We start from the raw sequence: 16,393 nt of genomic DNA, 5'->3' as shown, positions 1-16,393 counted from the left end.
AGGTAGCATTCAGTGGGTATTTCCTCTTATATCAGGAGGTATTCAGACATTGCAAAGAACTGCAGTAGGCTACAGCTTAAAACAGGATGAACAAGGCTAAGGACAAAAGGAAAAGGGCATACCAATCACAATTAGTCCAGGGAACAGATATTCACTGCACTCTGACTGCCCAGTTCTTGTTGCAAATAGCGTCAAGTGGAAGTAATTTTTTTAATATTATTATTTTAAAAGTTGAAAAGAGATTTCTGCTGTTTTGTTGTTTTTTTTTTTTTTTTTTTTTTTTGCTTTTAGAATTATGGTGAGTACATGAAGCTGGATATGGAACAGCTTGATCTATACAGTCAGCCTGCGTGCCCATTTAAAGATAGTGCTCAGAAGCCAAAGTTAGTCTTTTGAGAGGCAGGTAAATGAATGTCTATTCACACATTACTGAATGTCTTGCCACAGGATAGACTTTCTCTAACCCACAGGCTGTTAATATTTGCTTTATATCCTCAAGCAGAAGAATTTAGATGTTTCATCCTATGTAATAAAATGGCATGTCCTAATTTCTCAATTTCATTCTTTAAGCTGCTGTACTAAATATCCTATGCCCATGAATCCACAGGAAAGATCAGAAAAGCTTCTGGTTGCTGGCTAAATAAGCATAACTCCAGGAACTGAGTTGCTGGATCAAATGCAATACTCTGCATATGTTTAGAGTTTTTTCTTTTAATGGAAGGGCTTGTAATTACAGCATATTTGAACTGCTTTTGCAGTCAGGCTTTTTATCCTTTAGGAAGAATAATTGGAAGGTGTTTAATTCAAAATATTTGTATTTTTGTAATTACATTTATGTTTTATAGTATTCCCTAGAACAGCCCCTTTTGGAACACCCATTTTGGAGTCCTAGTCTAATAAATGTGTAATGGCAACTTTATGTCCAGTTTTCACTAAAAATAAATTTCTGTAGGAATTTTGACTTGGTCAAAAATAGACAGGGAACATTTTAATTATGAAAAGACTTTTTAAGTAGAAATCTGACTCGGGAAAGGAAGCCATGCAAGCAGCAGTTTTCAAGGTTTAACATATAATACCCTAGGTTTCAGTATTTCACCTTTCTTTCTGAATATTAGGAGATATCTGGAATAGGCTATGGCAATAACCATGCATTGCTTCTCTCACGTTGTAGATCCTGAGGACTTCCTTTTCTCTTGTGGTACAACACTATATCGTATTTCACAAAACGCTATAATAAGCAATATGTATTTAGTGCTTCATGTCTGAGCTATTTCCCTCAAACCTTTTAGATAATTTGGCCAACGTTACCAAAACCTTTCAATGTTTTTTGGTAGGTACCTCATCATTTTAGGTTATGTAAGCAGAATTAGGAAGGTGATGTAAGCAGAAGCAGAATTAGGAAATTGAAATGGACCAAATACTGTTAATTAATGATATAATTTGAGTGCTCTTAGGAGTTGTTTCCTGTATAACTATTATTACTGCTTTTCTCATTCTGTGCCATCAAATGAGGAGATAAATTTTTTAGAACAATTAGTCTTTAACCAATCTCCAAGAAAATACTTAAGTCCAAGTGAATCCTGGTGTAGTGGCAACCAGGGGCTGGTGTAGAGCTGCTTGTTGCAGGTTTAAGGGAAATGCTGTGAAACACTGATAATGATGATGTATTGATTACAGTTTGTAGATGACATTGTCTTATATTGGGTGTTTTGTTGGACCTGTTTATTAGGGGGGGAAAGTACAGAAAACATACTTGCTGGCAAGTTTTGCATTCAGATGGATGATATTTGACCTTTACTTTCAAGCACGGATGACAGAAAGGTCTTACCACCAGGTTATCCACCAGACTTGCTCTCATTACATCTCAGCCTTTAGTATAATAAAGTATCAAGTCTTCCACAGTACAAATGAGTAGCTGAAATAATTTTTACACTCCCAAATACTGCAAAAGGCAAGCATCTATTCTCACAAGAGGAAAAAATGGAGGTTTGCAGACTGTTATAGCAGAGAAGGAGATGTTAAAAGGGAAGTTAAACCGTAGAAAATCTTCCAGAATAAGCCTTTTGTCCATACTGCAATCTCTGGAATGAGTTGCCTTCAAACACAAGATGAGTAGCAATTTGTTTTAAAAACAATGGATGTAACTAGCTAATTTTTGTGAAATTCAATCTGAGGTGTCAGCCATTGCTTTACCAGTTGCATGGGTGAAGGTCTGGCCTTTTCCATATCCTAGCAGGCAGCTACAGAAAATCTGCTTGACCACCCTGAAATGCTCACCAGTGAATTTCCTAAAAGCTCAGTGCATCAGCCAACTACTAGAACAAACATGCTTGAACTATATGCTAGATTCTCTGTTTTCCTCCTTTATGAAAGAAAAAACACCTGGAAAGGCCCACAAAAATAACTGTGGCCATTTTTAAGCAACTGAACTATTTTAAGCAACTGAACTATTTTAATGCAACATTGCTGCTAAGCAGAGGTCTGAAAGGCCAAGAAAAGCTAGGTTGAATGGTGCATGTGAACTGGAAAGAATTGTTGTCGCATACTCAACACATCAGGGAAAAGAAGTGATGATACAAATAATGTGTAATTTCCAGTATTTACAGAAAGAGGCTGTGCACCCAGACTGAAAACTTTCCTTGCTGATGAGACCGTTACAAGTCAAATGCAACTTACATACCACTGTATTAAAATTACTGATATAAAACTATATTTTCAGAGTAATAGTATTAACTTGTCATATATCCAGCTCTTCAACCTGAGATTTATATTCATGCTGAAATATCCCTAGGGATGTAACTGTCACCACCAGAAACTCTAACTGCAAGTAATTTTGGCAACAAGTGTTGGAACATTAAACTCTGTAGTATCACTGAAGTACCAAGAATATCACCTGGTTTTGTTATGTTTATAACATGGTATACTGTGGTCAGTAACTAACGCCCCTCAATTTCCCATGCCTCTAATAAAGATTATGTCAAAATCAATCTAACCCAGTCTGACTTAAATAAAAAAAAGGAAGGAAAAAAGATGCACCAGTTTGTTTTTTAAAAACAAATCATATGGTTCTGTAAAGTTCTGGATGAAGACAAGACCTAGATGAACTGCAAATGATTTCCAGCTTGTACAAAATGGGCTAAATATTTCTGTTTCTACTGCTCTATCCTTAGTACTCACCTTGAAGATATCTTTTTCCAGGTATATTGTTTATAGGGCTGCTACCATAATGGGGTAGTAATAGTACACTAAAAACAGTATGTATGTCTTCTGAATTTTGACTATTCCACATAAGTGAGTTGAGCTCATGTTCTATGCAACCATGGGCACTAGGCAGAAAGTAATAGGACTTTCTTTTATTAGCCTTGGCAGCATGTTAATTTTTCATACCTGTTTGCATCCACTAGTCTCAGGTATAATTAGGAAATAGATCGGAGTAGCCTGTTACTACATACACACAAACATTGACCTAGAGCCTTTCAAAAAGGGGAGGAAGTTGCATTTAAATTGTACATCAGACAAAAAATAAAAGGAATTAGCTGGATTTGGGCCAACCAAATTCCTCTTACCAATGTCTACTTTTCGTTCTCCTGCAAGAAGCAAGACTAAAGGCACAAAACACTACTATTTTCCTTCTTTAGAGCAATTCCTCTGTGGTGGTTTTACTCAGGTGGGCAGCCGAGTTCCACCATGGCTGCTCTCTCACTCCCTCTCCTCAAAGGGGAAGGGGGAGAAAATACGATGCAACGGGCTCAAGAGTTGAGATAAGCATGGGGAGATCGCTCAACAATTATCATAACAGGCAAAACAGACTCAGAGTAGGGAGCTAGTAAGATTTGTTGCCGATTAGTAACAAGCTAGAGAAGTGAGAAACAAAGGAAAGAAACCAAAAGCACCTTCCCCCCATCTACCCTCTTCCACCTCCTCCCCCCAAGTGGTACAGGGGAATGGGGGCTGTGGTCAGTTTACAGCACTTCGTCTCCACCGCTCCTTCTCGGTCACTCTCATCCCCTGCTCCATGTGGGGTCCCTCCCACGGGATGCCGTCCTTCCCAAACTGATCCTGTGTGGGCTTCTCACAGGCAGCAGCTCCTCAAGAACAGCTCCCACATGGCTCCGTACCACAGGGTCCATCCCTCAGGAGCAAACTGCTCCAACCTGGGTCCCCCACAGGCAGCAGCTCCCCCAGATCCCCTGCTCCTGGGCTCCTCTCCACAGGCTACAGCTCCAGCCCAGAATCTGCTCCAGCAGGGGTCCTCCACAGGCTGCAGCCCCCATCAGTGCAGGCCCACCTGCTCCACTGGGGGCTCCTCCGCGGGCTGCAGCGCGGAACCCTGCTCCCCCGTGGTACTCCATGGGCTGCAGGGGGACAGCCTGCTTCACCAGGGGCCTCTCCACAGGCCACAGGGGACTTGTGCTCCAGCACCTGGAGCACCTCTCCCCCTCCTTCTTCACTGACCTTGGTGCCTGCAAGGCTGTTTCTCACTCCTCTCTCTCCTGGCTGCTGTGTGTTACAGCAGTTTTTGTTGGTTTTTTGTTTGTTTGTCTGTTTTTTCTCTCCCTTTTGTAAATCTGCTCTCACAGAGGCACAACCAACATCGCTTACTGGCTCAGCTCTGGTCAGCAGCGGGACGCTTACCTAACATGGGGCAGCTTCTGGATTCTTCTCACAGAAACCGCCCCTATGGCCCCCGGCTACCAAAACCTTTCCACATAAACCCACTACATCCTCTCAGGCTTAGCCAATGAACAAGGTCAGTTTTCTTAGGCTGCAGCCTCTTTTACACCTGAATTATGTCAGCAGATAGCCCTGGCTAGAACCACTTGCAACAGAGCTTCTGTAAACTATAAGGCCTTTTTCCAAAGACTATTAAAGTCAGTGGGAAAGTTTTCACTGAAGTCTATGGATTTGGTTTTGGGGTTTCAGTGGGGAGTTCTTCTTTAAAACAGCATGTTTTCATAGATGCTTAAATCAAATGGTATGATACACTTGGCACTACACCAAAATTTTGACTTTTTAAATCAGCTAAAAATTATTTGACATTTAACTTTTAAAAAATCAGGGTAAAATTATCATTTTTTGATTGCTTTGTTAATATTAGATGTTTGATCTAAAGCTCATTGACATTAACATGACTTTATGTTAAATAATGAGTTTCTTGTTGGAGTTAGAAGTACCTAAGCATAACTAAAATGGAAATAAAAGACAAAGGCAGGAAAGGCTTAGATACATGTTTTACTTATAACAGTTGGGGAGAAGGAGAATAATCAACTCAGCTGGTGGGACTTGTATCAGGAATATAGAATCAGCCAAAACAGAATACTTAAAACCTATTTTTAATATTTTGTTTTAGAAAAAAAAAAAAAGTTCTGTAGAATCCAAGTGTAAGGAATAAAAAGGATGCTAGATGAGGTAGGATATTATTGCAAACATTGTAAGAATGCAGCAGGTGTTATAAATAACTTGTGAAACTGGTTTCTAAATGTGTTGTGAATGTGAAGGTGGACAGCAGAGACTGAAGTCTATAGCATGTAATTTGTTAGTCTTGGTCAACAGGAGTTGCAGCAGGGTAAGAGCACAATGGTCAAGAAAGTGATTCATGTCCTTTTGATGCTTCGGTTAATATGCCTCCCTCTCCAAAACAGATTGAAGCATAAGCGGTGCAGGAAGAATTAGTCTCATGCAGCCTTTTAGAATACTGAATCAAGCATTTCATTAGAAATGCCGAGCTGTACTTCCTTGCCATTTCCCTTCTTTTTCAGGAGTTAGTATGAATGTGTCATGGATGTAGTGTGTGAAGTGATACACCTCCTGTTCTAAAACACAGAAGGAACTGATCTAGAAATAGTTCAATGACCTTGATTTTTGGATAAAATCATGAGAAAAGCTGTTGCATGGAAGTAATGAACAGTTGCGTATTTGGCTTTACTACAATCTGTGCTGTAAGAGTATGTTAATGGTTACTGCCATTGTATAAAACAATTCAGTTTCTGCTGTAATGTAGCATTATATCATTAAGCTTTTAATACCTCATAAGAAAAACCTTCTAAAGGAGATCAAATTAGGTCTATCATGAATTATTTGTCTATTGTTATGAATTTCTGTTGTGAAATCACATTAGACACTTGGCATGTTACCATCTCTCTTCTGCTTGGCATTCTTTGTGCTGATTCACACATACCATTTGTCTTTCTGTTTCTGGACTGTTTCTGGTAGCTTTCTTGGCCCTTCCTTTGTGCAAGCTGGCTTTTGCAATTGGTCTTGTATTCATTCATATTCAAAATTAGTTTGAGCGTAGCAGTTAAGAGTAGAACATCAGGGTCCAGGAAATGCTACCTTTTTCCCCTAGGAAACAGAAAGGACTGCCTAAGTCCTTATTGTTGCGATCTAGCTCATGGGAATTAAAGTGAGTTTACTGAAGGATCCTCACTGACTGCACTGCACTCTAGATGAAGCCTATGGTACTGTAAGTGAAAGCTTCCTGTAGCTGCACATCTCATAGTCTGCAAAGTCTGCATTTACCTTGCCACAAAATGCCTGTTTGTAGCACCGAACAGCTATGGCAATACCCCCAACAATACTGCATTTTGTTGTGTCACAAAGATAAAAGTATTTTGTTGTGAGCAATGAAACTTTAAATTCCTTTTGTGAAATCTTTAGAGGGCCCAACTGCATGTGTTTTTATGATGTCTTACTCTACTGGCTTAGTACCAGGAAATTCATGAGAGGCCCTAGAGTGGAGGACATTATTCTCTCCAGAAACAGAGGAAGTGCTTGGTATGCTGACTGCAGATCTACTAATGACAAAGCCTCACTGTTTTCCAAAGGCTATCCTTCACCTAAATTGTTGCATTTCTTGGAAAGCTGTGGGAAAAATCTTGAGATCACTTTAAAAAGTTCAAAGCTCCAGACACTGAATTTATTTGCCTGTTCTGCATATGCAAAGCATCAGTTTTCTTCAGAACTACAAATGCTGGAAATGCATGCAAAATAAAATGTAATCCAATTATGCCTAAGGTCTTGATATCAAGGAATACCTTCCAAACACTTCAAGACTCATTGTAGGACTGGGAGGTAATAATGGTAAACTATTTTTTTCCTATCTCTATAACCATAAAAAGCCTACAAGCAGTGAAAATACTGGAACAGAGACAGAGGAAGGGCTGTGTAGGGACTCATGCTTTCACTGACGATGCTCCTGATTTGTCAGGCATGGGGTAACCACATATGAGCAGCTATAGCTATGATGAGATTCTGAGTAACATGGTCTTTCTCTGCTGTATAAGATTAAAAGCAATCAAAATAACTTTTAAATCATTTACTAAATTGTGAATAGATCAAGACTATTTCTTACAGCATTCAGTATGATCACTAATCCATTATTTTGGGCTACTTTACAGGAAGAGTTAGTACATGCTGGATCCAGTGCATGTTGAAGCATGAGTGCCAACACAGAATACGTGAAGGTACTGGTGTACCAAGTACACCAGTGGGGTACTGGTACTGGGTACTGGTACAAGTGTAATTTAAACCACACACGCTAGGTATTGCATTTTCTTAACAGTCATGTTATCCTGCGAAACCAAAAAACTATTTTATCTAGAAGGAAGCCTGGAAAGAGCTTGTAGAGCCCAAAGCACAGGTATAAATCAAGGTCTTTGCAGAAACACAAAAGGGAAGGTAAAATTTTGTAATGTGTTTAAGAGCACTTGAGCATAATTCAACTCTTCTATGTAATCCATTTTAATGTGACTCTGAAATTGCTGAACTAGAATACAGCTGTTTTATGCTGTGTTTTTTAGGCTACTAAATCCCCATTTTCAAGAGGATTAGAACTTGCTTATGTTCTAGGCCGGTGACCGTGGTTTTCAGGGAGGTTAGCCTTCAAGCTTTGATTGCATGGCTGCTGGATGTGCTAAATAGTTTTCAATACAAAATACATTCTTGAATTTATTGCTAACAAACCTGTCCTGCTAATTACCTTGCAGGTAACTTTAGCTTTCTTACCAATGCTTTTTTGAACAAATCAAGAACAAACTGTCAGAAAAACATGGTGAACAAAGTCCTCTGTGACTGCACCTTGGACAAAGAAATTCATATAAACTGTGCTAGAAATATACATTGAGCATCTTCAGTTTGTTGAAGTAATTAAGAAAAATCACCTTCTCTAAGAAGTAATGAGTTAGATCACATGGACTAAAAGCACATAAAACACGCTTTGGGTAATTGTGAGCTCCTCCTGAAAAATGGTCTGGAGTACTCCTTGTACCTTTCTCAAAATGCTCTCCAGGGTAGGAAACATAACTTGAATTATACAAGTACACATACCCTCAGTGAATGTTTTGCTACAACATAGGGTTTGAGCTTTCCTATAAAGAATAATTTTGTATTTCTGTCCACGCTCCTGATATCTCTGGTAAGTTTCTAACTTATTCTGTCATGTTTTTTCAGTCTTACTCTGTCCAATTACCAAGAACTTGGCACTGCCATAATAATCAGTTCTTTTAGAGCTCTGGTGACTGGCCTGGCAGACACACTTGAGTTATATGAAGAAATAAATCCTTTATTTTGTAAGCAGGGGTAGAAACTGACAGTACACACCTCACCACCTCAGAGTAGTGTTCTTGTTGATAAAATCTCTCTCAAATCGACTTCAATAACTGACAGAAAAAGCTTTATTTTTCATTTCACAAGAGTCTATACACTTTCATTTTTAAATGAAAGCTTATCTGTTAATTGGTTTGACCCCTGATTCACCTGTTTATAAAAGGAGTCCATTGCTTTGCCCAGTCTGAAGGCTAAACGGTAATGGTAGCTCTCACCTAGGACTATGACTGAAATTGCTTTTATTCCTTGGCAACACGCCATTACGTTTATTGTGAAACCCCTGCAATACCATAAATAAAGAGATTTTTAATCCTCATAAATCAGAGTGCCTTTATTTGATATTTAAGGGCAAGTCAAGGATATTAAAGTATCACTGAAGATAGCAATAAAAAGAAACGTCTCTTCTTGATAATCCATTTAAAGACTTTCAGAAGGAATTGATAATTATCCTGGCATTATAATAGCTTAATTTCTGCAGGCTTTGCATCTCTTTAGTTTGCATTACTTTTGCATCTATGACTTTTAAGGTATTATTTTTAGGTTAATTTTTACAAGATTTCAAATTCTCATACTTGAAGACAAGTCTCTACAAGTCTAAATGAGGTTGCAGTTCCCAAGGGGAGGCTTGTTAGAAAAGAACGTGTGGTGCTAACTTAACCAGAATATTCAGTTGATCTGCATCTTGCAGAAACCTCTAGAATCTGTCATGCACAGAATTCACTCTTTCCAGTTCGTGAGAATGATACATGAGAGAATTAACCCTTCAGTGACAGACCTTCTCGAAAGAGGAAAGGATTTATTCTGGCTGTGATGGCAGTACAACAAAGGTAGTAAATCTGCAAGAGTAGACATTGGATACAATAAAGGGTCGGTGTCTTGCAACACTGGATTGTGACAGCTTTTATAAAAAGAAGGGAGCAGGTGTGTATGCACATGTGAGGGTGCATAGGTTCATGGAATGGAATCAATAAAAATTGTGTTAGTTGGCCTGGAAACAAGGAACCTAAACTTTTTTCATTCTTCATTGTCCTGTAGAAGTCTGACTTTTTAGAGAAAGTATATGCCTATTTCATGCAGGGGTAAACAGTGACATTCATTTTATCTTATCCAAGTCAGAACTAGAGACTAACACAGCTGGAGGTTTGTGTGCAGTCACAGGAAACTGTGTGCATTATCAATGTTTCTGGAAAGTCTGGGGGAAATCAGTTGAGATGGTGGGCCTGATAGTTTTATATATCTTTTCAGACTAAATGTAAGTTCATTTGACCTTTGGTAAAGCTGAATGTTCTTGAGACCCCAGCTACTTTTTTTCAGAGTGGTTGGAAAGATCCAACTACTACAGTATTTTTGTCCTCTTATTTAGAGTGGGTCTGTAGTCTTCTACATCTGCTGGGAATGGTTAATCTAGATAATTGACAAATGAAGCAAGCCTCTCTCTGACACTTGTGCAAATTACTTCTGGAAAATCTTGCCCATAAGAAGTCAGTCCTAGCAGTCAACTGTGTTTGGAACCTGATGTGCAAAATGATATAAAAACAATAGGGCTGGCCCTACAGAGCAGTAATAGGTTTCACAGGCTTAAGATTAGCACATCCCTTTCCTTTGAGTGACGTACTGTCTGCAGCCATCATGACTTCTCTCCTCGTGAATTTTTCAAAAGGAAAGTGCAATGTATTATGGACTGCTACTCTAAGGCTCTGAAAATAATACTCCATTTTCTTTTCAAGACCTTGGGAAAGAATTCTTACATTTCTGGGTGTCTTAGTTTCCCAAGAAAACTATTTTTGAGGTAGGTTCTGATATATCAGAAACTGCTGAAAGCTGGGAGGAAAATACCACAGCAGGGAAACACTGCTTTCTTCCTGTGCTATACCTTAACTGTCCAGTGTTGGACAGTGCTCATGATAGGAAGTGAAGAGGCATCTGTTTCTGTGCCCAGCTAGTGTGCATCAGCTATCAAATATAATCTTGACTTTTCTGCACTTGTACCATTTAAAAATTTATTCAAATTAGGCGGGTAGATGCTTAAAGAGCAGTATAGAAAAGCTTTTCTTCTGCTGTACTGAATAGCAAATATTCTTCAGTGCATGGAATAAACTTACAATACTGTAAGGAAGTACGATTGCTACAAAATAGCAACTTTCCAGATCCTAATGTCACTTATAAGCCTCTTAATATCTCTGTTTAATCACCTTCTGCCAGAGTTGATGTAAGAAGAGCAAGTTTCCCATGAACAAATATGATTAGTGAGGAATTTGGAAGTGACTGGGCATGCAAAAGACGCTTCTGAGTTCTTCCATACTTGTGTCTTATTATCAGCGGACAAGAATGAACTGAGAGATTAACTCCCAAGTTGTCCAAGCATGTACTGAACCCCAAAGCAGGTGGAAGGCTGGACAAGTGACCCTTCCCAGCCTTGTAGCTAAGGACGTATGGGCACAAGAAAGTGCGCGGAAGAGGCAGGTGCCAGTAGGCTTTCAGGTGGAGTTCAGGGTGCTAGCAGAACCCTCAGACTGTGCTGTGGTACATGAAGTAAATCAGGGTGACGTCTGCTGCCAGCGTGAGGCAGCCCTAGCAGCAGCGTATCTCTGGGGCCGTCAGTCAGGCTGGCCAGTACAGGAATACAGCAGTCCCATTCCAGTCTCCCAGTGAAGCAAGCAAGCAGCGCAACACACTGCGGAATAGGTAAGAGTGAGGGAGACGCCAGGGTGAACGCCCAAAGCGCAGCAGGTGGGCAGAAGGCCTCACCCCAAGGTGGAGATGCACGCTTACTGCGCTCCGTGCCGGGGCTGACCGACACCCAGCTCTCTGCCCCGTGCTTCCCTAGGGGCTCGGGCGGAGGCAGGCCCTGCGGTGCGGCTGGCAGGATCTGCTGCGGGCAGCCGGAGCGGGGCTTAGGCCTGCGGCCTCGCCGCCAACCCGGGGCTCCGGCAGCTCCCAGCCCCCAGGCCGCCCTGAGCAGCAGCCGCCGGGCTGCCCGCGGCGGGGCCGGGCCGGGGCTCGCCGCTGCCACCTCTCGGCGAGCTGCGGGCAGCGCTCCCCGCTCCGCCCCGCGCCGGAGCCCTGCGGCTCGCAGCCGGCGGCAGCGCCGTGCTGGGAGCCTCGGGAGGGGCTGGGAGTGGGGATATCAGTCCTGTTATCCCGGCCGGAGGCGGTAGCCGACAGAGCTGCTGTGATGCGGCTGAAGCCAGCGGGAACTCAGGCTCGTTCCCGCTATCTTATCAAGTTACCCTGCCCTAACGCCGCTCGAAGTGTGATCTTCACTCATCCTCGTAGTTTTAGCCAAGTGTAACAACCAAGGAGCTGATGGAGTGAGAAAGAGGACAGAGGCTGCAGCCTGGAGTCAGAGCTGCCGCGTGGTGCCCCAGGCAGAGGGGCGCTCGGCTCCCGGCTCAGTGTCGGCAGCGGGGCCTGGGGAGAGCGCGGGGCAGGCACGGGGGCACGCTGCAAGTTGTGTCCCTGCCAGCGTGTCTGCGAGCACGGGAGGAAACAAAGGCGTTTTCCAAGGGTATTGCAAGCATATAAAGGATTATATAAACATGCAATATAAACATTTTGTTATCGTATTTACCCAGATTACCCAATTAATATCAAGTGTTTCTTTTTAAACTTGTTTATTTAGACACTCAGATGCTGAACTAGCAGCAGAGGCATGCAGTGTTACTGTAAGTACTGAAGGAGTGTATTAACTTTCCTATGTTTTGCGGAATGAAGCCCAAATCACTTCTCTCCTTCCTCCCCTCGGTAGAGTTCCGAGAGGTTTGAGTCCTCTGTACTGCTAACATTGAAGAAAATGGTTGTATTAGAAAGAGGAGGCTTGTGTTTTAACTTTAGGAGGAAAACTGTTTTTGCAATCTAACTACTTTTCAAAACAGGGGCAGGTGGATGAAGAGAAATGGAAAACAAAAGCAACAACAAAGAACCACTGTGAGAAAGAGGGTAAGAGGCAGGAATGACGGGTGTCAAACAGCACGAGAACCGTAAAATAAAATGTGGGGGAGTCTAACAGTAGTGGAACCAGAAACAGATATGGACAGAGATAGTAGGTGGGAGAAAGTTTTATTTATTTAAAGTTTGAGTTTTATCTTAGCTGTGAGAGACAGCTCATTGTACCCCTAAAAAGCATATCTGTGAGTTTTAACAGACTAGAATGCACATTTTGCTTCCCATGTGGAATTACTTTGGGCTACTTGTTGCTGAAATGTTTCTGGGCACAAACATGATTTGATAAGTATAACTAAAAGTTCTTTGTAAACTTAATCATGTATTCTGTGACATGATAGTTTTAAATCTCAATTATGCTAGACACTTGCACCAAAGTACTCTTTCCAAAGTCCTTCTGTTATGTTTTTGATGCTCTCAGCACCGAACTGGATGTGGAAATTGTGGAAACTGTAAAAACTGTGATGAAATTCAGGAATCTGAAAACGGGGAAGCGGCAATGGACTCTGGGGAATTAAAGCATCTTTCTTGCACATTCTTCTGCTAAGGGAGGTGAGCAGAGAAGCAGAGAAAACCAGCTGAAATAAATAGAAGTTTTCCCCAATATGTTGGTTCTCATTGTGCTTCTGTGAATTGAAGACTCTTCAAAGTTATTAGTTTAGTTCAGCAGTGTAGTGCTTGTCTAGTGCCAGAGAGAGCACTGACCCTGTTTTTGGCACATCTGCAGAATGGGAGCTGCTAATGCATGGCATGTATGGACCGTTCTGAGGATACTCACATCCTAAATTCATCAGTAAACAGAATGGTAGCTCAGTCCAAACCTCTCAGTAAAAGTAATGAATGACTGAGACCCTAGGAAAGATAATATAATCTGGAATGGCTGGCACGTCTGCTCAGTAATGTGGAACTGTCAAACCAAGTGACCTGCATTTCTTGTATAAAGGCCTGAGCTTTTTGGAAGCTCAAGTACCTATGTCCTGACAATGGTTTTCTTAAGGTGTAGAATCATTGAGTAGTCTTGGTGCTCTTCCATAACAACTGAACAGTTTTAATTGAGTATGATCACTCTGAAATTTTCAGAATAAAATAGGACAGCTGATGTTATCTGGGAAACTCAGGTAGCTGTAATGGTGCAAAGAGTACAGAGGAAGACCTTGTCCATATTTTGAGAATATAGTTTAAGATTACCCCAAAACATGTTTTAGCAAGGCGATTCCAAGGCGGAAGAAAGTCAGTAGTGTGAAAAGTGAACTAAATTATTATTTACTGTCTTTTTCTTGCTGTACTTGATAGCTGAGGGTAGAGCTGAGGTTTTTGATGGCACGTGGAGCCTGGCTTTGCATCTGAAATTCATATTTTGCTCAGCTAGTAATTACATTTAAAACCAAGCTCTACAGGCATTTTCTTCTTTTCTCTGGGGGAGAAACTGTTGTATCAGAAAATCTTCCAAACATGTTATAATTATATTTTCTTACTCAGTAAAGCTTTCAGTTCTAACTGGATCATACTCTTATTATATGTTTAAAAAAATATATATATCTTCTGACCATTAGCATTTAGTCCTGAAATTAGACTGAACATTTTAGTTCATTCAGAGACTCCCAGATTCAGTGCTTGAATTATAATGAATCATCCCTATGAGGAAATATCATCCTTAGGATGTGCCATTATAGTGTGCTGCAATGCCACAAAGAACCTTAAGGATGTGATTAGTACAACCGGGTTTGCTGATAACAGGGCTTGATCAAATCCTGCTAGTTGCAGTCATTCTCTTCCCACCTTCTTCATTCCTTGGGATATTGTCTTCAAATTTAGTTTTGTTTGTAGCAAAGCGTAGCCTATATATGAAAAATGCAAAGATTTTCTCCCCTACCAGTTATAACTTTCTCTCATTTTTTCTGACTTTCTCTTTCCTTCACATTTCTTTTTGTTGCCTTTCCTTTCTTGTCAGCACATAAAATTCCTCCTTTGACTCAGTGAAGGGATGCTGTGTGGGAACACCCCTGCCAGGAGACCACTATACAACATGCTTCGGGTCAGCCTGCCTTTTAAGCTTCAGGCAGGTGTTTTCAAAATCAATTGGAAAATTGTTTCCAAGAAAGAGGCACTGTGCTTGTAGAAATGTAGTGGTAGGTATAATTCAATAGCTCAGACCTTCAGTTCAGCTGAGAGTCAGTGGCTGCAGTAATGGACTTACAAATGGAGATGAGATTTGCGATGATTTATTGGTTGAAGAAGAGGAAGTGAAATAAAGGAAAGGTTGGCAAGAGCCCCAGGAAATACTCTGTGTAGTATAAAATGGGTGCAGTTAGAACTGTATTTTTATTGTCTTGCAGAAAATAAACCTCTTCCAGTATGTTCAGCCATTCTTTCTTGGGAGTAAGTTAAAAGTTTTACCAGGAGGCATTGTGCCCCACCTGATTTCAGTACAGTCATATTTTTTGCAGTTTTCACCCCTTACTGCATCTGCTCACTCTCAGCATGAGGAATTCAAGTTGGGCACAAGCCTTCTGTCAGCATATTTCCAGTATACCAGAAAGTGTTGCATAAATTAATAACTTAAATTGCCAGCTTGCTTTAAAAAAATAACATTTTTCTCCCTGATTTGCCGTACACTAGCAAGAAGAGCAGTTGTGCTTGACTCCTGGTCCTACCTGTTGAAGTTGGCATCTGTTTCTTTTATTAATATCCTGAGAGTGCCTCCAGATCAGCATCCTTGTACAGTTTTTTCCCTTTTCCTTATTTTAGCTGCTGTGTAGTTTTACTCTACCCTTGCTAGAATGCCAATTAAATTTGATACATTTTGTACTAGAGCACAGGCATGAACAAGTGTAGCAGCTGAGATTCCTCCAGGGAACAGCACTTGATTGTGTATAGGAAGGGGAAGCTTTCCACAGCCATTCAACTCCGACTGCAAAGGACAGCAAGCTGCCGAGACTTAGGGCCAAGCAATCCTTCTGTCAGATGTAGAGCTGTCAGAAAATGATTGACTGGTTTGACTGCCACCAGCTACTTCAGCCTTTCCAGCAATAGGGCTCCATCTTCTTATTTATTTATTTATTTATTTTGACACTTTGTAATTCCCATGATGGTCAAAGTACCAGCCAAGGACAGAAACCAGAATGGGCAGAATACGTATGTCTTGGCTTTATTTTGGGCTGTTCTCATCCTTTTAAAATAACAAAGTCTTCTCTGAAGAGGACGTAGTCAACTCAAAAGGATTTAGAGCCTGAACCAAATGAGAGAAACTGAGGCAAAAGTACTGGCAGGCTGTGTTAGTGGAGAAAAATCAAGATGCATCTGATCTTCCACAGGCTGCTACTGTTGCCCATGTCTTGAACAAAGAAGAGGTATCAATGAACACTGTTATTTTTGGAGGAGCATAGCTTGAAGTCCCTTTCTTTTTCTCCATTCTGTTTAATCAACACCTGAGGAAACGCTGCTGATGACTTGCTTCCCTTTCCTTGTGAATTAGGATCTGCAGAATTTCTTTTCCTTAGTGAGGTAGAAGAAAGAACAGAAAATGCTAAATAGAATTATGAACCCTAGCTACTTAAAAAAACAGTAAGTAAGACATGAAAGGTATAGGAAAGGTCTGAAGAAAAAGACCCATTTGCCCCACTGTACCAGTTCCACTGCAGAGTTCTCTTCTATCCCCACCCAGCATTCAATGTCTGTTTTGTGAAGCTATTATATATGCAGTGTTCGTGTTGCTTTGCTCTCAAGTTTCCAGTATCTACTGCTCCATGATAGATACAGTATCTCCCTCAGAAGAGCTCTCCAGACTTGCTGTGAAGTCTCATTCTATTCCGGTGAATGGAACAGGACTTCAATGAGTATTTTACAA

General features: G+C 40.9%; 1 long non-coding RNA gene across 3 annotated transcripts in view; it reads left to right on the top strand.

Annotated features, from left to right (window-relative positions):
* Positions 1-16,023, top strand: part of LOC308200076 — a 60,136-nt gene extending 44,113 nt beyond the window's left edge. Inside the window, exons 5-6 of one of the 3 annotated variants that reach the window (XR_013955207.1) lie at positions 12,480-12,543; positions 12,968-16,023. This is a non-coding gene — a long non-coding RNA (uncharacterized lncRNA). Of the gene's footprint in view, positions 1-291; positions 1,909-12,479 lie in introns of those variants that run through there. The other 2 variants (XR_013955208.1, XR_013955209.1) reach the window with 2 other exon arrangements.
* The last annotated feature ends 370 nt before the right edge of the window (positions 16,024-16,393 follow it).

Source organism: Anser brachyrhynchus, assembly GCF_964034855.1.
Source record: "Anser brachyrhynchus genome assembly, chromosome: 9".
Taxonomy (NCBI): Eukaryota; Metazoa; Chordata; class Aves; order Anseriformes; family Anatidae; genus Anser; species Anser brachyrhynchus.
This window is presented reverse-complemented; position numbering and strand designations above follow the sequence as displayed.